Below are 23,915 nucleotides of genomic sequence, written 5' to 3'. Positions count from 1 at the left end.
TCGTGACTTGGAAATCAAATTTTTCGATGGGAAAGGAATTTAATTACCAAAAAGCAAGTCAATGTTGAGTCGAAACGAAGAGGGATCAATTCCAAAACTCACATTCGCCAAGAATGATTGTGGGATGTTATCAAAAAAGATGATGTGGAATTCCGATTATATAGAAATGAAGATTATTAATTTCATTTCTCAAATAACTTCTTGGATCAAAAGTTCAAAAAATTTTCAACAAATTGGATGGCCTCTGTTCCAAACTGACTCTTTTCATGATGAGTGCACTTGGATTGACATTCACTTCATAATTTCAATTCACATGCATTAGAGGAGAGGGTTCATTTGGTTGAGTTTTTATTAACTAAGCTGACCTTTCAATTGACGAAGACTTGAACAAAGACGACGTCGGCCATTTACTAAAGTGCAACCCCTGTATTTTTAATCATTGCGTCGGTCTTCGGTGATCATCGTGACCATATTAATAGACCTTTTATGTTGTATCTTTTAATCTGGATGAATATAATTTTTATGAACAAAGTCGTCTTGCTTTCATGGAGGTATGATCAATCATAGAGCATTAGTTGTGGTCGAATTGAGAATAATAACAATGTCTCCGGAGGATTATAGTTCGCTATTGTCATAATTTTTTTTTTCTATTAAATACTCGTACATTTATTCAAACTAAAACTACGATAAGGGTTGTGATGGAGTATTTCATATATGTTTGGCAAATGGTGAAGAGGTCAGTGAATTACAGACTGCTGCACGTTCTATAATTGATAATAAATTAATGTATGTGGCCTCTAATTAGTGCGTATGTGGGCAATGTGTTAATGAGGGATTCGCCGCTGTTGATGAGGCTGAGGGTGGGGTTGCTAGTTCGCTATTATTTTGTGAAAAAGGCCTATAGGTTGGATGGAACGCGGTATAGTTATGTATGTAATGTAAGGATGTGTGTGTGTTTATCGAATGGATGAATATAATTTGAAAATTAGTCAAGGGTTTTGGTATTCTATTCACATCACACAGAGTGATTATCTTTTCCCAAACTTAATTCGACATGATTAATGCTGGTGTTTGTGAATTTGAAGTGAAGAAGCCAGCACAGCACAGCGAGATTATTATCTCACAAATAAAACTTAAGAAAAAAAATAATAAAAATCAATTAAAGGGGTTCGTTGGAAAAGAAAATTAAACCAAGAACATACAATCGAACGAACGAACAAATATTAGAGACGCCTCCATTGCCACTGGTCGGATATTTGCATTATTATATATTATTATCTTGTTTTCTTTGCAAAATTAAAACATAACTGTATCAATTATACACAACAATATACTGTAGTTTCATAACACCTAAATCTGGTTTCAGAAAAATTCTACCACGTACCTTCCCCTTGGATAATTTTCGAAAATAATAAAAAAATAAATTTGTAATTTTTTAAGCTGAATGCATAGACCTGTTCACTGTGATCTCATATCTGTAAGCCAAAACTTGTTTCGGGACTTTGATCCCAAAAAATTTGCTTCCGAATGAGGAAAAAATCGATTGAAAACTATTTAGCAACCGGAACTCCTACAAACTTTTGGTTTTCAGCTATAAATAGACACTAAAGAGTCTTTTCTTTTGATGTCTCATTCCATGGATTTTGAGAAAATTTTTGAAAATTCCGAATTTTTAGACAAGGGATAATTTTCGAAAATCTTAAAAAAATAAATTTGTAATTTTTTAAGCTGAATGCATAGACCTGTTCACTGTGATCTCATATCTGTAAACCAAAACTTGTTTCGGGACTGTGATCCGCGAATATCTGCTTCCGAATGAAAAAAAATCGATTGCAAATAATTCAGCAACCCGAACTCCTACAAACTTTTGGTTTTCAGCTATGAATAGAGTCTAAAGAGTCCTTTCTTTTGATGTCTCATTCCATGGATTAGGAGAAAATTTTAGAAAATTCCGAATTTTTAGACAAGGATAATTTTCGAAAATCTTAAAAAAATAAATTTGTAATTTTTTAAGCTGAATGCATAGACCTGTTCACTGTGATCTCATATCTGTAAGCCAAAACTTGTTTCGGGACTTTGATCCCAAAAAATTTGCTTCCGAATATCCACGAATATCTGCTTCCGAATAAAAAAAAAACAATCGATTACAAATAATTCAGCAACCGGAACTCCTACAAACTTTTGGTTTTCAGCTATGAATAGAGTCTAAAGAGTCCTTTCTTTTGATGTCTCATTCGATGGATTAGGAGAAAATTTTTCATAATTCCGAATTTTTAGACAAGGGGTACCCCTTGGATAATTTTCGAAAATCTTAAAAAAATAAATTTGTAATTTTTTAAGCTGAATGCATAGACCTGTTCACTGTGATCTCATATCTGTAAGCCAAAACTTGTTTCGGGACTTTGATCCCAAAAAATTTGCTTCCGAATATCCACGAATATCTGCTTCCGAAAAAAAAAAAAAACAATCGATTACAAATAATTCAGCAACCGGAACTCCTACAAACTTTTGGTTTTCAGCTATGAATAGAGTCTAAAGAGTCCTTTCTTTTGATGTCTCATTCGATGGATTAGGAGAAAATTTTTCAAAATTCCGAATTTTTAGACAAGGGGTACCCCTTGGATAATTTTCGAAAATCTTAAAAAAATAAATTTGTAATTTTTTAAGCTGAATGCATAGACCTGTTCACTGTGATCTCATATCTGTAAGCCAAAACTTGTTTCGGGACTTTGATCCGCGAATATCTGCTTCCGAATGAAAAAAAAAATCGATTACAAATAATTCAGCAACCGGAACTCCTACAAACTTTTGGTTTTCAGCTATGAATAGAGTCTAAAGAGTCCTTTCTTTTGATGTCTCATTCGATGGATTAGGAGAAAATTTTTCAAAATTCCGAATTTTTAGACAAGGGGTACCCCTTGGATAATTTTCGAAAATCTTAAAAAATAAATTTGTAATTTTTTAAGCTGAATGCATAGACCTGTTCACTGTGATATCATATCTGTAAACCAAAACTTGTTTCGGGACTTTGATCCGCGAATATCTGCTTCCGAATGAAAAAAAAAATCGATTACAAATAATTCAGCAACCGGAACTCCTACAAACTTTTGGTTTTCACCTATGAATAGAGTCTAAAGAGTCCTTTCTTTTGATGTCTCATTCGATGGATTAGGAGAAAATTTTTGAAAATTCCGAATTTTTAGACAAGGGGTACCCCTTGGATAATTTTCGAAAATCTTAAAAAATAAATTTGTAATTTTTTAAGCTGAATGCATAGACCTGTTCACTGTGATATCATATCTGTAAACCAAAACTTGTTTCGGGACTTTGATCCGCGAATATCTGCTTCCGAATGAAAAAAAAAATCGATTACAAATAATTCAGCAACCGGAACTCCTACAAACTTTTGGTTTTCACCTATGAATAGAGTCTAAAGAGTCCTTTCTTTTGATGTCTCATTCGATGGATTAGGAGAAAATTTTTCAAAATTCCGAATTTTTAGACAAGGGGTACCCCTTGGATAATTTTCGAAAATCTTAAAAAAATAAATTTGTAATTTTTTAAGCTGAATGCATAGACCTGTTCACTGTGATCTCATATCTGTAAGCCAAAACTTGTTTCGGGACTTTGATCCGCGAATATCTGCTTCCGAATGAAAAAAAACAATCGATTACAAATAATTCAGCAACCGGAACTCCTACAAACTTTTGGTTTTCAGCTATGAATAGAGTCTAAAGAGTCCTTTCTTTTGATGTCTCATTCGATGGATTAGGAGAAAATTTTTCAAAATTCCGAATTTTTAGACAAGGGGTACCCCTTGGATAATTTTCGAAAATCTTAAAAAATAAATTTGTAATTTTTTAAGCTGAATGCATAGACCTGTTCACTGTGATATCATATCTGTAAACCAAAACTTGTTTCGGGACTTTGATCCGCGAATATCTGCTTCCGAATGAAAAAAAAAATCGATTACAAATAATTCAGCAACCGGAACTCCTACAAACTTTTGGTTTTCACCTATGAATAGAGTCTAAAGAGTCCTTTCTTTTGATGTCTCATTCGATGGATTAGGAGAAAATTTTTGAAAATTCCGAATTTTTAGACAAGGGGTACCCCTTGGATAATTTTCGAAAATCTTAAAAAAATAAATTTGTAATTTTTTAAGCTGAATGCATAGACCTGTTCACTGTGATATCATATCTGTAAACCAAAACTTGTTTCGGGACTTTGATCCGCGAATATCTGCTTCCGAATGAAAAAAAAAATCGATTACAAATAATTCAGCAACCGGAACTCCTACAAACTTTTGGTTTTCACCTATGAATAGAGTCTAAAGAGTCCTTTCTTTTGATGTCTCATTCGATGGATTAGGAGAAAATTTTTGAAAATTCCGAATTTTTAGACAAGGGGTACCCCTTGGATAATTTTCGAAAATCTTAAAAAATAAATTTGTAATTTTTTAAGCTGAATGCATAGACCTGTTCACTGTGATATCATATCTGTAAACCAAAACTTGTTTCGGGACTTTGATCCGCGAATATCTGCTTCCGAATGAAAAAAAAAATCGATTGCAAATAATTCAGCAACCCGAACTCCTACAAACTTTTGGTTTTCAGCTATGAATAGAGTCTAAAGAGTCCTTTCTTTTGATGTCTCATTCGATGGATTAGGAGAAAATTTTTCAAAATTCCGAATTTTTAGACAAGGGGTACCCCTTGGATAATTTTCGAAAATCTTAAAAAAATAAATTTGTAATTTTTTAAGCTGAATGCATAGACCTGTTCACTGTGATCTCATATCTGTAAACCAAAACTTGTTTCGGGACTGTGATCCGCGAATATCTGCTTCCGAATGAAAAAAAATCGATTGCAAATAATTCAGCAACCCGAACTCCTACAAACTTTTGGTTTTCAGCTATGAATAGAGTCTAAAGAGTCCTTTCTTTTGATGTCTCATTCCATGGATTTTGAGAAAATTTTTGAAAATTCCGAATTTTTAGACAAGGGGTACCCCTTGGATAATTTTCGAAAATCTTAAAAAAATAAATTTGTAATTTTTTAAGCTGAATGCATAGACCTGTTCACTGTGATATCATATCTGTAAACCAAAACTTGTTTCGGGACTATGATCTGCGAATATCTGCTTCCGAATGAAAAAAAAATCGATTACAAATAATTTAGCAACCGGAACTCCTACAAACTTTTGGTTTTCAGCTATGAATAGAGTCTAAAGAGTCCTTTCTTTTGATGTCTCATTCCATGGATTTTGAGAAAATTTTTGAAAATTCCGAATTTTTAGACAAGGGGTACCCCTTGGATAATTTTCGAAAATCTTAAAAAAATAAATTTGTAATTTTTTAAGCTGAATGCATAGACCTGTTCACTGTGATATCATATCTGTAAACCAAAACTTGTTTCGGGACTGTGATCCGCGAATATCTGCTTCCGAATGAAAAAAAAAATCGATTACAAATAATTCAGCAACCGGAACTCCTACAAACTTTTGGTTTTCAGCTATGAATAGAGTCTAAAGAGTCCTTTCTTTTGATGTCTCATTCCATGGATTAGGAGAAAATTTTTCAAAATTCCGAATTTTTAGACAAGGGGTACCCCTTGGATAATTTTCGAAAATCTTAAAAAATAAATTTGTAATTTTTTAAGCTGAATGCATAGACCTGTTCACTGTGATATCATATCTGTAAACCAAAACTTGTTTCGGGACTATGATCCGCGAATATCTGCTTCCGAATGAAAAAAAAAGCAACCGGAACTCCTACAAACTTTTGGTTTTCAGCTATGAATAGAGTCTAAAGAGTCCTTTCTTTTGATGTCTCATTCCATGGATTTTGAGAAAATTTTTGAAAATTCCGAATTTTTAGACAAGGGGTACCCCTTGGATAATTTTCGAAAATCTTAAAAAAATAAATTTGTAATTTTTTAAGCTGAATGCATAGACCTGTTCACTGTGATCTCATATCTGTAAACCAAAACTTGTTTCGGGACTGTGATCCGCGAATATCTGCTTCCGAATGAAAAAAAATCGATTGCAAATAATTCAGCAACCCGAACTCCTACAAACTTTTGGTTTTCAGCTATGAATAGAGTCTAAAGAGTCCTTTCTTTTGATGTCTCATTCCATGGATTTTGAGAAAATTTTTGAAAATTCCGAATTTTTAGACAAGGGGTACCCCTTGGATAATTTTCGAAAATCTTAAAAAAATAAATTTGTAATTTTTTAAGCTGAATGCATAGACCTGTTCACTGTGATATCATATCTGTAAACCAAAACTTGTTTCGGGACTTTGATCCGCGAATATCTGCTTCCGAATGAAAAAAAATCGATTACAAATAGGTAATTCAGCAACCCGAACTCCTACAAACTTTTGGTTTTCAGCTATGAATAGAGTCTAAAGAGTCCTTTCTTTTGATGTCTCATTCGATGGATTAGGAGAAAATTTTTCAAAATTCCGAATTTTTAGACAAGGGGTACCCCTTGGATAATTTTCGAAAATCTTAAAAAATAAATTTGTAATTTTTTAAGCTGAATGCATAGACCTGTTCACTGTGATATCATATCTGTAAACCAAAACTTGTTTCGGGACTGTGATCCGCGAATATCTGCTTCCGAATGAAAAAAAAAGCAACCGGAACTCCTACAAACTTTTGGTTTTCAGCTATGAATAGAGTCTAAAGAGTCCTTTCTTTTGATGTCTCATTCCATGGATTTTGAGAAAATTTTTGAAAATTCCGAATTTTTAGACAAGGGGTACCCCTTGGATAATTTTCGAAAATCTTAAAAAAATAAATTTGTAATTTTTTAAGCTGAATGCATAGACCTGTTCACTGTGATCTCATATCTGTAAACCAAAACTTGTTTCGGGACTGTGATCCGCGAATATCTGCTTCCGAATGAAAAAAAATCGATTGCAAATAATTCAGCAACCCGAACTCCTACAAACTTTTGGTTTTCAGCTATGAATAGAGTCTAAAGAGTCCTTTCTTTTGATGTCTCATTCCATGGATTTTGAGAAAATTTTTGAAAATTCCGAATTTTTAGACAAGGGGTACCCCTTGGATAATTTTCGAAAATCTTAAAAAAATAAATTTGTAATTTTTTAAGCTGAATGCATAGACCTGTTCACTGTGATATCATATCTGTAAACCAAAACTTGTTTCGGGACTTTGATCCGCGAATATCTGCTTCCGAATGAAAAAAAAAATCGATTACAAATAATTCAGCAACCGGAACTCCTACAAACTTTTGGTTTTCAGCTATGAATAGAGTCTAAAGAGTCCTTTCTTTTGATGTCTCATTCCATGGATTAGGAGAAAATTTTTGAAAATTCCGAATTTTTAGACAAGGGGTACCCCTTGGATAATTTTCGAAAATCTTAAAAAATAAATTTGTAATTTTTTAAGCTGAATGCATAGACCTGTTCACTGTGATCTCATATCTGTAAACCAAAACTTGTTTCGGGACTTTGATCCACGAATATCTGCTTCCGAATGAAAAAAAATCGATTGCAAATAATTCAGCAACCCGAACTCCTACAAACTTTTGGTTTTCAGCTATGAATAGAGTCTAAAGAGTCCTTTCTTTTGATGTCTCATTCGATGGATTAGGAGAAAATTTTTCAAAATTCCGAATTTTTAGACAAGGGGTACCCCTTGGATAATTTTCGAAAATCTTAAAAAAATAAATTTGTAATTTTTTAAGCTGAATGCTTAATGAATGAGATCACTGTGATCTCATATCTGTAAACCAAAACTTGTTTCGGGACTGTGATCCGCGAATATCTGCTTCTGAATGAAAAAAAAAAATAGATACAAAATAATTCAGCAACGCGAGCTTCTTTATCGTTCTTTTTAATTTTTGTTGCAAATTCATTCTGAATGAACAAGTTGTTATCCAATCTATTATAGTGCTTAAGCTGGAATTTTTTTTGTTTTTCAACAAAAAAAAAAACTGAAAAATTTCGAAAGAATTTTTTGTCGGTTTGAGCGGAACATGTTGCTTCAAAATTTTTTTCATCATACGATCTCAAAATTAGAAAAATCAAGTTTTAGCTTTTTCATTTTTAAATGAAATACAGTCACTTGAAAAATATCAAAAAATATGGAATTTTTGTTCATATAATGTAAAGTACATTCATTTTTTTTTTTATTAGTTTACGAATAGTAAAATAATACAAAAATGAGCAAAATTAGATACTTTTTGTAATTTCATGTTCATGACAATATCTTGTATTCCGTCATCAACTTAATTTGCTAACAGGTTTTGTACGCATTTACAGTCAAGCGGTCACTGTGGTGTATTCGCAACATTTTTGCTTTGGTTATAAATTTGCTTGCTATTTTTGAAGAAGAAAATATAAAATCCAGGATAATGAAAATATTCAATTTTACGTAAAAATCAAGAATCTTATAACTCCGTTAAAATATTTAAAGTGAAATGCTTGTTTTTGGGAAGCTGGCAAAATGTATAAATTGGATATGTTACCTTCTTAATGTAAATTTTTTTTCCAAAATTTTCTGACTTTGATGAAATATAGTATCCTGATTTTCATGAAGTTTATTTTTAACCATCAATCCATAAATTTAAAAATATATGTTTCCAAAAATAAATTAATGAAATTAATTAAAAATTTAATTCAATTTCACATTAATCGTCCCTTTTTTATCTTTTCACGATAAAAATTAAAGACTGAAATTTACAAACGTTGTCGCTGAAAGTCCTGTTTTTTTTTCAGAATCCATAATTGTAAAAGTTTTGTATTCGTGTAAATTTAATTTCTTTGCTGATTGGTTCACGTGATTTTATTGCCAAGTGATGACCACATTTTACATTATTTTGTCCACAACATGTTGCACCCCGATTCCTTTTCATCCTTCTTATTACTGAGCAGTGGATGACGCATATTTTGGTACTCCCAAAGCGACGCATAGAGGTGAGCAATACTGAGGCGTGCCAAATTAAGTCATGAGAGGAAACTTTTATACTATATCCACCCTCTCTTATCCTGTATGGAAAGACTCCCTAAGGGACTATGTGGTACCGGACGGTTGGAAAAGAGGGTAGAAATAGTATTTGTCGTAGTACGTAGTAATATATTTTTTTTTTATTTATTTAACTTGAATCCTTTTAGTTCGCATGTCAATGACACAAGAGGACTTGTAAAAAGTTTAATTACATTTGCGGAAGTGTTGTGGTCGTAGTGTGATATTTAACTCGTTGGTATATCTATATACGTTAGGTACAAATATCCTTTATCCTTACGAAGGGTTTTCTAACTATATCTAGGTGTGTGTATAATATTTTATAATGCAAGTCTAGGAGAAGGGGAAGACAGCATGTGTATAATGTCAAGTAATTTAAGTTCGTTTGGGATTAATTTAGTAGAGATGTTTTCATTAGAATCCTGATGATGATGGTCAGGCAGGTGAAACCAGCTCACCCATATCTGTTATCCTTACTTATACACTCATATAGACAAATGATAGTATATGTATATTGCATTAGAAATGCGGAAAAGCTCCTTCAGCGTAAAGTTTTAACTACTTTATAATGATGAATAAGTGTTAGCAATTCATTCATTTCTCATATAAACTCAAACAAGAATGGATGCTCTCTATTATCATGAACATGAACATTCACACAGAGTCGCTTAATCCCATGGGCTTATATAAATGTTGGATGTTTATGTAGTCGAGTTAAAGTTTTTTAAAAAAGTTGAAAGGTAACAAACTGATGAAAAATTGTGACAATTTATGCTTATTCAAATTGGCAGTGAAAGTTGGAATGATAAATAAAGAGTTGAATTGTGTACATAGAGTTATTTTTATGGTTGGTTGTTCACATACCTATCGAAAAAGATACGTGAGCTATAAAAATAACTGCAGCTTCCATTATAGAAAAAAGCTTACAAAATAAAATACATAATATATTATTTAATTAACAAAAAAATAAGTCGCCCCCGGGTGGACTCGAACCACCAACCTTTCGGTTAACAGCCGAACGCGCTAACCGATTGCGCCACGGAGGCCACATGATAAATTTTAGAATTTTTTTGAGACCCGACACTTCTGAGACCTACTTTGATCAAAATTTATTTCAAAGCTTCATTCAATGCATAATGTTTTATCTTTAATCCATTATAATAATTTGTACACAAAACTGAAAGCCTTTAAAAATATTATTTATTAAAGAATTGTTTTCTCTTAAACCCTTTTATTTACAATATTAATTAAATTTTTTCAGAAACTGCAAATTGTTTTTAAAACAGCATTTTTATAGAACAAATTCCTTATAAGAGTTAGGAATTATTAACTAAAGTTATACAAACATATGTGATGCTTAATTTTCAAAGGCTGAGGTAAGCTCGCCGGAATCCAAGGTTCGTTCTGAGGAAAGCAATCTTAAAACTCAGTTAGAGTGAAAACACCGAATTCTTTCCAATTAGTAATATTCTTTATTCGTTTAATCAACTAACTACTTTCTTATTTACAATTATTTATTCTTTTTTTTATTTATTATATTTTTTTCTTCATTTATTACATAATAATATATCCTAACATGCTCTGATTAGAAAAGCCCTGCCTTGAGTGGGAATTAGCCCAGGCCCAAGGTGATAGGGAATATTCCAAGCACACCTCCTAACGAGGGTGAATAGAGCGCTACCTATAACTCTCGGCGAAAGCCCAGGCTCAAAATGAGTGGGAAGTAATTAAGTCCCTAAAGCACAGCCTCCTAACGAGGGTGAAAGAGTTATTTATTAAAACTAAAAAAAAACTTTTATTGAAAATAGGAACAATTAATTAAAATTGAACCACGGTCACCATAACCAAGTTGCTATTCAACTCTAGTAGCGGCGAAGCATAAACAAAAAATACCAAGACTGGAAAATTTCGTACGTCTTTCCCCCCAAAACCCTTTTGTGGACAGTGCTGTCTGTGAATATATGTGAAAGCCACCACGTTGATAAATGACGTTAACACGCACACATTTATAGATTCACGACATTCACCACACATCGGACACGAACACAACGATAGGTTCACGACATTCACCACACCGCGCAGCTTGTAGGCAAACGTCAGTTGACCGCCGAGTTTCCAGTCTTGGTATTTTTTGTTTATGGTTCGAAGGTTGACGATTCTCGATTTTCTTCGGAAATTTCACCTCTACTTACATATATTTTTACTTAGACTGAATGTGAATTGTAAAAACTAAACATTAATTCTAGTACAAAATTACACATTATAATAATTCTTAAATATAAGATGTTGTTGTTGTTGCTATTGATGGTGTGGTGATGGTTGGTACGCTTATAGTCCGGGTGGACGGTGAAATTAAAAACAAATTATCACAATTAAACGCTCAGGCAAAAATTATTATCAAAGGTGACAAAATGCAAATCAACAACCACACTTTTATTTACAAATTTGCGCGTGGCCTTATTGTCAAAACTGCAGCTGAGATGACATATATGAACAACATGTTTGGTGACAGTTCACAAGAATATTTTGACTGCAGCGATGGAGTGAAGATAGACCCGGTTGATGATCGACAAACACCACTTATCTCTCAACCGATGACAGCGCCACCAAGGCGTGAATTAACGAACCCTAATAATAATAGAAAACAATAGGAAATCAATGCCGTCTGCCAAAATATAACTAATTTTACTTATTTAAAAATTCTCTCATATAATATAACAGGTCTCAAAAGCAAACTTTTGCAACCAGATTTTTTTAATTACATTTTAGAATTTGATATTATCTTTCTTATTGAAACCTTTTTAGAGGAAAAAAATGAAAATGAATTTTATAAATATTTTAAAGATTATAAACTAACTTTTATTCCAGCAGTTAGATCCAATGTGCATGGGAGAGCTAGCGGAGGCATGTTATGTGGCATCAAAACTAAAATTAATCATTTCGTTCATTGTAAACTTGTTGAAAATAGGCTTGTTGTTAAAATTTCTACCAACCAACGTCAATTCAATATTTTACCGGTGTACCTTAATTGTAATAGCTGGTTGAATGATTTTGAAAATTTACGCAATTTCTTAAACAATTCTTCGTTGGAAAATGTAATGATTGTCGGTGATCTTAACGCGCGAATTGGTGAATTTCAGAACTCTCCTGCTCATATATTACATGATTTGATGATTTTTGATGAGGTGAGAAATTCAAAGGATGAAACCCTTAACAGAAATGGTAGACTTTTAACGGAATTGCTAGAAGATTTTGGGTTGTTTGTATTAAATGGGGTAACAAGCGGTGACAAATATGGCGAACTTACTTTTATCAGCGGTCAAGGGCAATCAGTAATCGACTATTGTGCAATATCTGGAGAGTGGTGTAACTCAGTTGAAGACTTCCAGGTGCACTTGTCTAGTTTTTCAGCTCACTTGCCACTATTTGTCAAAATACGCTTCCACGAGAACATACAGCAGACGAACGTAGATATCCCCCGTAAACTCAGATGGTTTGAAAATAAAGCTTCTCGGTACAAATCTCTTTTGAATCAACATTGCAATCTTCTCCCTCTTCAAGATGAGAGCAATGTTGAACAAATTGAGGAAAGCATTACTAGAGTAATTTACGCTTCAGCTGTATCTACAAGCACTAGCTCTACGCTCAATTTTAAAAATAAATGGTTTGATAAAGACTGTGTTAAACTTCGTAAGCTCTCATTCAAGTACTTGAAACTTTTTAGAAGAACTAACTCGGTTGCGTTTAAAAATATGTACTTACACTCAAACAAAGAATTCAAACAATTATGTCACGAGAAAAAAAGGCTTTATCTAAAAAATCTTGCAATGAACTTGCAGCACTCCAAAAATTCCAAAGAATTTTGGAATAATGTAAGAGAGTTAGGTGGGCAAAGTAGAAGTATGAAGATTTCTCTCGAAGCTGAGACTCTAGCTGCTCATTTTAAAACTCTATTGTTAGCGGAGGAGAATCTTCATACTTTTAGCTTTGCGCTACAAAATGAAGTTGTATCTGAACTAGACTGTCCGATTTCTTGTGAAGAGCTTGATTCAGTTCTGCTGGTTATGAAAAACAATAAGGCCCCGGGTTGTGATGGCATTCCAGTCGAATTCTTTAAAAACGGAACAGTACAACTGAAAAATTATATTGTGGATTATTTCAACAAGATATATAATAATGCTTGCGTTCCTTCTGGTTTTAACAAATCGCTTATTTTTGCAATATTTAAAAAAGGCGATGCTTCCCAAGCAGAAAATTATAGGGGAATCTCCATTCTAAATTCTCTCAGAAAGATCTTTGCCACAACTCTTTATGTTAGGCTTTCTACGTGGATAGAAAATTTTAATCGTCTCAGCATTTTTCAAGCAGGGTTTCGTTCCGGGTTTTCAACAATTGACCACATTTTCGCACTAACTAGCATAGCCAGAAAATATATTGAAATTAATAAAAAGTTATATGTTTGTTTTGTAGACTTCAAAGCAGCCTTTGACACAGTCAACAGGCAAGCTTTGATCTACAAACTGGCGTCGCTTGGAATATCCAGAAAGTTCTTGGTAGTATATGCGAAATTATTATCTTCCTCTAGTGCAACCGTGTGGGATGGCTCCAAGCTGTCTGAATGGTTCCCAACTTCTGCAGGTGTTCCTCAGGGTTGCATTTTAAGCCCTATACTCTTCGCACTATACATTGACTCCATTTCTGAAATTCTTCCGGGTGGCGTTAGCTTCGCTGGTCAGCTAATAAAGGTTCTCCTTTATGCTGATGACTTGGTGTTGCTGGCTGAGAATCCTTCAACTCTGCAACTGCAAATAAACAAACTTCAGGCTTTCTGTGAGACATGGGATCTACATATCAACGTCTTGAAAACAAAAGTTATGGTTTTCGAGAACCGAAGGAGTAGAAGAGTGGAGACTTGGAGACTCAATAACCAGTCGATAGAAGTAGTTCCTGAGTTCAAGTACCTTGGCGTACTGTTGTCTAGCAACTTAAACTTTCGAAATCATGTGAAAGAAAAAAGTAGAGAAGCAAAGCTGGCACTCAACATAATGTGGCCAAAATTCTTCGCAAACCAAAACATTGATCTGTCCTCAAAGTATAATGTATTCAATGCCACAGTCAACACTTGTATGTGCTATGGGGTGCAGGCATTTGGAGTAGACCCCTTTGAAGATTTCGAAACTGTACAGAGGTACTTTTTCAAGCGTTTATTCCGTCTACCAAACGCTACTCCTACCTACGCAATTCATGTGGAATCAGGTTTGCCACCCATTTATTTGCAAAATCTGAAAGCTCATTCTGTATTTTTGATAAAAGTAATGAAGAGAAGTGTAAATAGTTTACATAGGGCAGTGTTAACTAGGCTATTGCAAACAAATGCTTATCCTTTCAGAAATTGGCAACAGCTGGCGTTATCTCATGATATCGATTTATCTTTATCGGAAAATAACGTTAACGACTGGCAAAATATGTTCGCAAGGGTCATAGCTAAAGAAGATGACAAAATGTACGACCAGTTTTTAACAAGAGCGTCCTCATCACCTTCCAGATTTATTTACCGCAACCTTAACCACCAAATGTTAACCATTGAATGCTATTTCAACACAAAATTTTCGTCAAAAGTTATAAGCACCATATTCAGAGCTAGAGTTGAATTATTAAATTTGAATTTCATGCCACATAGAGTCGATCTTCAGCAAACTTGTGATCTATGTAACAGGAGAGAGTCTGAAAATATTTACCACTTCATTGCTGTATGCCCAATTCTACAAGAAATCCGAAGATTACATTTCCAAGAAAGTTTTCTGTCCGTAAATAGTCTTTACGAAATATTGAATGGCGCCCGTGGTTGGCTCACCTTGTACAAATATTGCAATCATGCTATGACTTATCGTAATAGTTTTTTGTTAAATTAGTTCTCACAACAAGTCTCTATTCAATTTAAGGGCTGCAAATTATTGCTTTTAATCAAATCTTTATGTTTCAAATCATTAAAATTGATATTCTTTTTATGTTTTAAATCATTAAAATTACTAGTTTTTATGTTGCAAATCATTAAAATTGCTCAAACGTTTCTCGCTCTCCCATAATATAATTTAATTAAAAAAAAAAAAAAAAAAAAAAAAAAAAAAAAAACTTAAAAAATTTTAAAAAATATTAAAAATTTAAAATAATTGAAAATTTAAAAAATTTAAAATTTTAAAATTAAAAAATTAATATTTAATACTTAAAATTTAAAATTATATACAAATTTACTCCTCATATCTATGTTAATATAAACTTTTGTCTAATATTTTGTGTAACAGTTATTTATGTAATTTATTATTTCAAGTTTATTGTAAATCTTTTTGATACATCTTCTCTTTATATAATTTTATTTATTATACTGAAATGTCATTTCCGGCAGACGGCAGCATTGTCATGTCCGTATTTCCAATAGAAAAAAAAATTGTAATTTATCTAATGAATAAAGGAAGAATCTAATCTAATCTAATCTAATCTAGTCCGGGTGGTACGGTTGTTTGGATTTCATAGTCCGGGCGTACAGTTGCAAAATTCGATTTCGGTAATGAAGGTGATGGTAGTGGACTGAGTTTATAGTCCGAGCGGTAGGGTTGACTGGTGTGTATAGTCCGGGGGTGGGGGTTGTGGAGAGAATATGTAACGCTTCGTTACACACCCCCCTTTCTTACGGAGACGAGAACCTTCTCGTCTATAGGTCTATCTGCGGGTAAACGAAAACAAAAATTATAAGTTATTTTGTTTTAAGCGGTTTTATTCATTTGTTCTTTTTTTTTTTTTTTTTTGAAGTGAAAACTTCTTTAGTATCGTAGTGATTTGAAACAAGATGAAACGAAAACGCGACACGACTTCAACTTGTTATAACTTTTTTGTTTTAATAGATAGATGAATGAAATTTTTACTGTAGATAGGTTATTAAATATGTTATAATTGTACAAAGTTTCAATTAATTTAATATTCAAAATTCGGAGATAACGGTAAAAAGATGTTCTTTTCCAACACACGTTATATCTTTTGATCTAGTGCACATACAAATTTGATTTAACTTTAATACGCATGCTGATAACATAACCTTTTATTTGATATATCACACATAACGTTACGTGCTCTACAAGTTACACAATCTTAAATTGAAAAAAAATTTATACCTCAAAACACCTGTGGAGATCTGTTGGCGATGACCAGCTACCAGTGTAGGAAGTACCGTAATCTCAGTCTGGAAATTCGACATGGTTGACTTTAAAAAATTCTCACTTCTCTTTTAGACATCTTTGAAATAAGATTTATGCATCATTATACAAGGTGAAACAATAAGCTTTCACATGGAATAAAATTTTTAATAGGTTGTCAAACAAAAAAATTGCTTTAATAGCATGAGAACATAAAAATAAATGTTTTTTTTGCTTTTTTATGAAATTTCATCGAGTTTAAAAAATTCTAGCTCTTTTTGTAGATGTCTCATAGGTCTGATCGATATATATATTTTTAGCTAGGACAAAAAGCTTACAGATGATATAAAATTTATATAGGTTGTCACATAAAAAACATGGATTTGAAGGTGATAGAATAAAAATAGGTAGATTTTTTCTATTTTTTTCAAGAAAAATGATTTTTTAAGGTTTCACTTCTACCACGTGTGAATTGCACACATGTTTTTTTTTTTTTTTTTTTTTTTTTAACTCTTAACTTCTTTTTTTTTTATGTGTTTTTACTTCTGGTATGGTTTTTTTTGTTTTTTTTTTGTTTTTTTTTTTTTTTTTTTTTTACTCTTAACTTCTTTTTTTTTTTTCTTAAATTATACTTATATTTTTTTTTTTTTTTTTTTTTTTTTTTTAATTAACTTAAATTATAATTCAATTTTCTTTTTATTTCTTTCTTCTACTTCTTTTTATTTCTTTATTCAAAACTTAAATAAATTTTAAAAACTTTAATATATTTTATCCAACAAAAATTAAAGACTTTAATTCATTTTAAAAAACATGTTCTGTTAACAAAAAAATAAATTGAAATTAATGTTTGGTTACATCAATGGTCTTGCGGTAGCTCCCAAACCTCAAAGCTGCCTTGGAACCTCTACGGTTCATCATTGCCATCACAGATCCCCATGGCTGGCTGATGGTAAAGATTCTCTGACGAATGTCGCATCTTCTTAGGGTTATACCCTCAAATGGATCGAAAGTTCCGGCTGGCGTTGGCGAAGGAGGTTGGGATGGTCTTGGCTGTGCTGGTGGTGGCTGGAATGGTCTTGGCTGTGCTGGTGGTGGTCGTGCTTGTTCGGTCTGATGGTTCGGTTGCGCTGGACGTTTTGGCGGTGGTGGATTTGCCGACGATTGGGCCGATAATGGTATGGCGTACCATTGATACTCGCTGGGGTTGATGCTGTTGTTGGTCCCGGGAGTTATTACTATACCGCCTCCTGCGACGCTGCTGATCGCTGAAACGGCTGCTAAAGTAGGTGCCAGGTTCCCTTGTAGCGGCGCATTTTTTTGCGGTTGCGCCATGCTTCTTCGGCTGCCTGGCGCCGAAGTCTAGCGTTCGCCATTTCAGCGATTGTCGGCGGCTTAGGCATGATCGGCTGTGCTGTAGTCTTGTCGTGGATTTCCACTCCTTGTTTTGTTTTCACCTTGAAGGTTAGTGGTTCTCCCTCCCGACATGGTGCTCTTACTTTATTGGGAGCCGTCCTCTGGCGGATGCAGGGGTCACCGAGATATACTGTGGCGGATGGTGGATGCTCGTTCCCGCCTATGGCTCCCTGGTCTTCGAGTTGTTGCCGCTCCGGGGCAGATAATCTATTGAAGCGGGGTTCTTTTGCTGTTCCGGTATGTCCGTCTTCCATGGTGTTTTCTTGCTGACTGACGACTTTTATTTTAATTTCTACTGGTGAGTTTGCGCGTCTGATCGGCTCAAGCTCCGACTTCCTAATGACGGCTGAATTATTCGCGACAGGCTCGACTTGCAATTCTTCGGAGGAAAACCCCTTCAGGTCTTTTACGTGTACTCGAATATCTTCCTTGGCTTTCTTTCCGTCAACCCTTCTCAACACTGCTATTACCGGCGAAATATACTTTATAACTTTAAATGGGCCTTCATATCGGGGTGCCAATTTTTCGGCGAAGTAATTTACTCCGGAAGACAAAACTCGTAACTTCCTGTAAACCTGCTCTCCGATACTTGGCCGCCATGGGCGTCGGCGGAGATTATATGCTTTCGCTTGGGTCTGACTTGCTCGTTGTAGGTTAATTCGAACCAACTCATACAATGACCTCATCCGTTCTAGCTTCGAGTTAATATCTTCCCTGGTGGGATCTTCGGTCGGTGTGAAACTGAGGGAGTCTGTTGGTCTTCGGAGTTCTCGGCCAAAGTTGAGAAGCGCTGGAGAGTAACCGGTTGACACGTGCTGGCTGGTGTTGATCGCGAATGACAGTTCGGGTATGTGCTCGTCCCATGAACGCTGGTTCCCTTGTACATACTGGGCGATCATAGTTTTGAGCACCCTGTTGACCCTCTCTGTCGGGTTTTCTTGCGGAGTGTATGGAGCGGTGAACTGGTGCTTAATACCCAGGTCGGTCAGGAATTCACCAAACTGGTTGCTTGTGAACTGGGCGCCGTTGTCGGATAGAAATACTTTCGGAACTCCAAATCGGTTGACGATGCGTTCTCGAACGGCTCGGATCAGGTTCGCTGTTGTAGCGGCGCGCATTGGTACAGCCTCGACCCATTTGGAGAACTTGTCCACCATGACTAGTAGAATGGTGTTCCCTTTCATCGACCGTGGTAGAGGCCCGACGAAATCTGCGCAGACGGTTTCCCAGGGCTCCTCGACTTGTGAAGTGTACATGAAACCACTAGGTTTTTGTTGCAAGGCCTTGTATTGGTTGCATACTGCACAGCGCCTCACATATTTAGCAACGTCTCGGAACATTCCGGGCCAATAAAAACTTTTAGCCATCCTGGCGGTGGTTTTTGCAACACCTAAATGTCCAGCGGTGACTGCATCGTGGTTTTCTTGGAGAATCCTTTTTTTGTCTGATTCCGGTACGCAGTATTTCCATTCGAACTCTTGGGGGTTAGCTAGGGGGTTTGGTGTTGTGAAACGGCGCCAGAGTCGGTCGTCTTGAATTTTGAATTCGGGGTACTTCGTGGGGTCGGTCTTTACTTTGTACATCATCTTTTGCGTCCAGTCGAGTTTGGCATCGGACATCGCTGCTAGCCTGTCGGCGACGGTAATTGGAAGCGGATCTCGGGACAGGGTGTCAGCTACGACGTTCATCGATCCCTTCCGGTAGAGAATATTGAAGTCATACTGCTGCAGTTCAAGGGCCCAACGAGCCAACCTGCCGGACGGGTTTTCTAATGAGTGTAACCACTTTAGGGAATGATGGTCCGTTATGACGGTGAAGTGGTAACCCTCCAGGTATCCTCTCATTTTCCTGACGCCCCATATAATAGCCAGGCATTCCTTCTCGGTAACAGCGTATTTCTGTTCTTGTTCCGTAAGTGTCCGACTGGCATATGATATGACTCTCTCGACTCCGTCGATGGTTTGGGTGAGTACTATCCCTAGGCCGTAATGGCTGGCATCTGACTGGAAGGTGAAAGGATGGCTGAAGTCTGGACACGCCAGGATCGGAGCTTCGGTAAGTTTGATTTTGAGTGACTCAAACACTTCTTCTTGGAGGGGGCCCCAGTTCCATTTGACATTGTTTTTCAACAGATGGGTTAACGGTGCGGCTACTGTAGAATAATTCTCGATGAACCGTCTGTACCATGAGCAGATCCCTAAAACTCGACGTAGTTCACGCATGTTGGACGGCGCCTTCAAATCGCGTACGGCAGCTATTTTTTCGGGGTCGGTGTGAATTCCATCTTTAGTGACTACATGGCCTAGATACTTCAAACTCTCTCGGCAAAAATTGCATTTCTCTGCATTGATCTTGAGGTTAGCGGCTCGGAGTTTTTGAAATACTTCGGTTAGGTGGCTGATATGCTCTTCGAACGTCTTGCTGATGATAATGATGTCGTCAAGGTACACAAATACGTGGTCCATCATGTCAGCACCAAAGATAGCGTCCATGGCGCGTTGAAAGGTGGCCCCGGCTGAGTGAAGACCAAATGGCATGACGTTCCATTCGAAGAGTCCTCGCCCCGGAACGGTGAACGCAGTATACGGCCGAGACTTAGGTTCCAACGCTATTTGCCAGTAGCCTTGCTTTAGGTCGATGGTTGACATGTATTGTGCTCCACGCAGCTTGTCGAGTATGGCCACTATGTAAGGTAGCGGATAGGCATCCTTTACTGAAATTTCGTTCAGCTGCCTGAAATCGATACACATTCGCCACGATGCTTCTTTCTTCCTTACTAAGACTATTGGCGAGCTGTAAGGGCTTTTCGACTCGCTTATTTTCCCGGTCCTTAGTAATTCATCTACTTCATCGTTTATCACCTTCTGCATCGCCGGGTTGCGCGGGTAGTATCGCTGTTTAAACGGCTCTTCGGACTTCAGTTTGATACGGTGTGGGGGAACATTCGAAATCTCGGATATTTGCTCGAACTTAGGCAGTTCATTGTCCAGGAACCTGCTGAGCTCTTCCTGTTGCTGGGTCGGAAGGTGCGAAACTGCTTTGCATACGGGCATGTCTCCGCTCTGATTCGCCTTTCTTCCATTGACGGGTCTTCCTTCCATGAAAAGTTGTAAGTTCGCCTGCCTCATCAGGTCCATTCCCAGTATCGCGTCTTCTGTGAGAGCAGGCATGTAGGTTACCTCTCCGGTTAGTTCGGTGCCTCCGACGATGAACGTGACGGTGTAGTGCTCCGAAGTTGACACTGAGTTCCCATTGGCCAGATGTACGGCTTGGGGTTTAGACTGCACAGGTATTCCTAGCTCGATAAATTTCTGCCTCAGTTCATGTCCTATAAACGTTTTGGTGGATCCAGTATCGACGAGGGCTTGATAGGTACGGTCTCCTATGGTGATCGGCATGAAGTACCGGGGATCTTGATCGGGTGGCGACGTAAGGACAGCTACGGAGTTTCGGCGGCAGTTGCAATCCTTCGTGAGTCTCCCATCCTCACCACAGAAAGAGCAAAAGAGGCGGAAGGGTCGGTGGCAGGTTTCCTTTCGATGACCTCTTTGTTTGCAATTCCAGCAGTGAGTGTCTCGGTTGTAGGGAACGTTTGCGGGTGGAGTGCGGGGAAATGACTGTGCGGGAGGCGTGGCGGAAGTTGTTGGTCGGTTGTTACGGTCATCGTTTTTGACTGACTCGAACTCCTCTGCCATAATCATTAGCTCATCCAGGGTCTCGAAGTCTCGGCGACGTATGTAGAATCTATATTCTGGTCTCATGTGGTCGAATATTCGATCAATATTTTCGGCTACGGTGATGCGCGGATGTTGTCGGATGAGATATTGAATGGCCAAAAGAAAATCCTTCGCTCGCTCGCGGGGACCTTGGCGTCTTCGCATAATCTCGTCTTCTAACTTTTGGAGGTACCGGGCTGGTAGGAAGTAGCAAATGAAAGCTTCTCTGAAGTCTTCCCACTGAGTGAAACTTTCACTTTTGATTCGCAGCCATTCCAACGCGGTGCCACGGAATAGTTCGGGCAGTGTCCTCAACATGTCATTAGGTGGAATGTTGTAACATCGGGTCAACTCCGTGATTCTTTCGAGGAATTCGAGTGGATTCCCCGTAGAATCAAATCGCAAACCCCACTTGCGAACGGTGTTCATCACCTCGGCCTCATAGCTCAGCGTGAGGCGACTTGAGGAATGAGGCTGCAAAGTTGTTCTGACCGGTTCCAATCCTGTACAAGAGGAAGAATCGTACTGGTTGGGAGGCGCTGGTGGTTTGCTCGTGGCAACGAGGGTGTCGGACTGGGTTCGGTTTGGCTGGTGGTTCTGGACAAGTGGAAAGGTCGGAACGGAAATAGTAGTCTGAGTAAATAAAGGCGTTTTCGGACCTTTATTATTTGATACTCCAGCGGTTTCGTCTTTATCGACGTCACTGGCTTCGGCAGAGAGTGTGGCATCATGCCTTTTCTCCGTGAGGTCCTCCCAGTGTTCACACAAGTTCTGTGTGGAAGCGTGCGTTCGTACTTGCTTCAGATGCTGACTGAGACGTTGCCGAAGGACCTGCATGTTTCCATCAGTGTCTAATTTTCGGGCTGTCAGCATCTCAATAAGTTCGGTTTTTTTCATGAAATATATAAAACCGAGGTTTTTGAAGAGATTACCTTCATCGGGTGTCGGGGATGATAAATCGTCGGGCATGGTGAAGCGGGGGAAGAAAGGTTAGTTGATAAGAACGTAATTGGAATCGGTTTTAGCGGAGGTCGGTGGAACCTGTCGAAGATTTCTTGGTCGGACGGCGGCGGTGAGAATTCGGAAGAATCTTCTAAGGTCCCTGCTCGGGCGCCAATTTGTGATGCTTAATTTTCAAAGGCTGAGGTAAGCTCGCCGGAATCCAAGGTTCGTTCTGAGGAAAGCAATCTTAAAACTCAGTTAGAGTGAAAACACCGAATTCTTTCCAATTAGTAATATTCTTTATTCGTTTAATCAACTAACTACTTTCTTATTTACAATTATTTATTCTTTTTTTTATTTATTATATTTTTTTCTTCATTTATTACATAATAATATATCCTAACATGCTCTGATTAGAAAAGCCCTGCCTTGAGTGGGAATTAGCCCAGGCCCAAGGTGATAGGGAATATTCCAAGCACACCTCCTAACGAGGGTGAATAGAGCGCTACCTATAACTCTCGGCGAAAGCCCAGGCTCAAAATGAGTGGGAAGTAATTAAGTCCCTAAAGCACAGCCTCCTAATGAGGGTGAAAGAGTTATTTATTAAAACTAAAAAAAAACTTTTATTGAAAATAGGAACAATTAATTAAAATTGAACCACGGTCACCATAACCAAGTTGCTATTCAACTCTAGTAGCGGCGGGAGAACTACTTCTTTATTGTTCGAAGGTTGACGATTCTCGATTTTCTTCGGAAATTTCACCTCTACTTACATATATTTTTACTTAGACTGAATGTGAATTGTAAAAACTAAACATTAATTCTAGTACAAAATTACACATTATAATAATTCTTAAATATAAGATGTTGTTGTTGTTGCTATTGATGGTGTGGTGATGGTTGGTACGCTTATAGTCCGGGTGGTACGGTTGTTTGGATTTCATAGTCCGGGCGTACAGTTGCAAAATTCGATTTCGGTAATGAAGGTGATGGTAGTGGACTGAGTTTATAGTCCGAGCGGTAGGGTTGACTGGTGTGTATAGTCCGGGGGTGGGGGTTGTGGAGAGAATATGTAACGCTTCGTTACACATATACAATACATAGTTGACAAAGTTTGTTACCAATCAATTACAAATTTACAACGATGAAGAAATCCAAAAATGGGATGTCGTCAATAAAAAAGGTGATTTTTAATTAAAATAAAAAAAATTAAAAAAAATATTTTTTTTCAATTTGAATAGGTACCTACAAAAAATTAAATTTGTTTTTTTTTTTTTAAATCAATTTTGAAGGTTTGAAAAAAGTTTCTAAAGAATAGCAATTGTATACCAACTTTTTTTTATTTTTCTCAACAACGGTTTATACAAAAGCAATATAAAGAAATGATTCGAACTTTTTCTAAAAAATCAAGTATTTTTCCTGCAGACCAAATCCGTTTAAAGATTGTTCTTCAAACTTTATACGTTGCAGTTTTTGGAGATAGTACAAAGAGTTTTTGAAATTAATTTTTTAGAACCAAAAGAAAATATTTAGGTATACAAAATTATGGTTTAAATAAAATAGCTTGAGGATTTTGATTTTTTTTTTAATGCATTTTGATTGAAAATTTTGTTTTTAAATAAATTTATTTCATTTTTTACCTTTGAAGAACAACTTTAGGT

General features: G+C 36.3%; 1 non-coding gene across 1 annotated transcript; it reads right to left on the bottom strand.

Annotated features, from left to right (window-relative positions):
• Nucleotides 1-9,968: 9,968 nt before the first annotated feature.
• On the bottom strand, nt 9,969-10,042 carry Trnan-guu (transfer RNA asparagine (anticodon GUU)). The gene has a single exon. It is a non-coding gene; the product is annotated as a tRNA-Asn (tRNA).
• Between the last annotated feature and the right edge of the window lie 13,873 nt (nt 10,043-23,915).

The sequence above is a fragment of the Episyrphus balteatus genome, chromosome 1 (genome assembly GCF_945859705.1).
Source record: "Episyrphus balteatus chromosome 1, idEpiBalt1.1, whole genome shotgun sequence".
Lineage (NCBI taxonomy): Eukaryota > Metazoa > Arthropoda > Insecta > Diptera > Syrphidae > Episyrphus > Episyrphus balteatus.
This window is presented reverse-complemented; position numbering and strand designations above follow the sequence as displayed.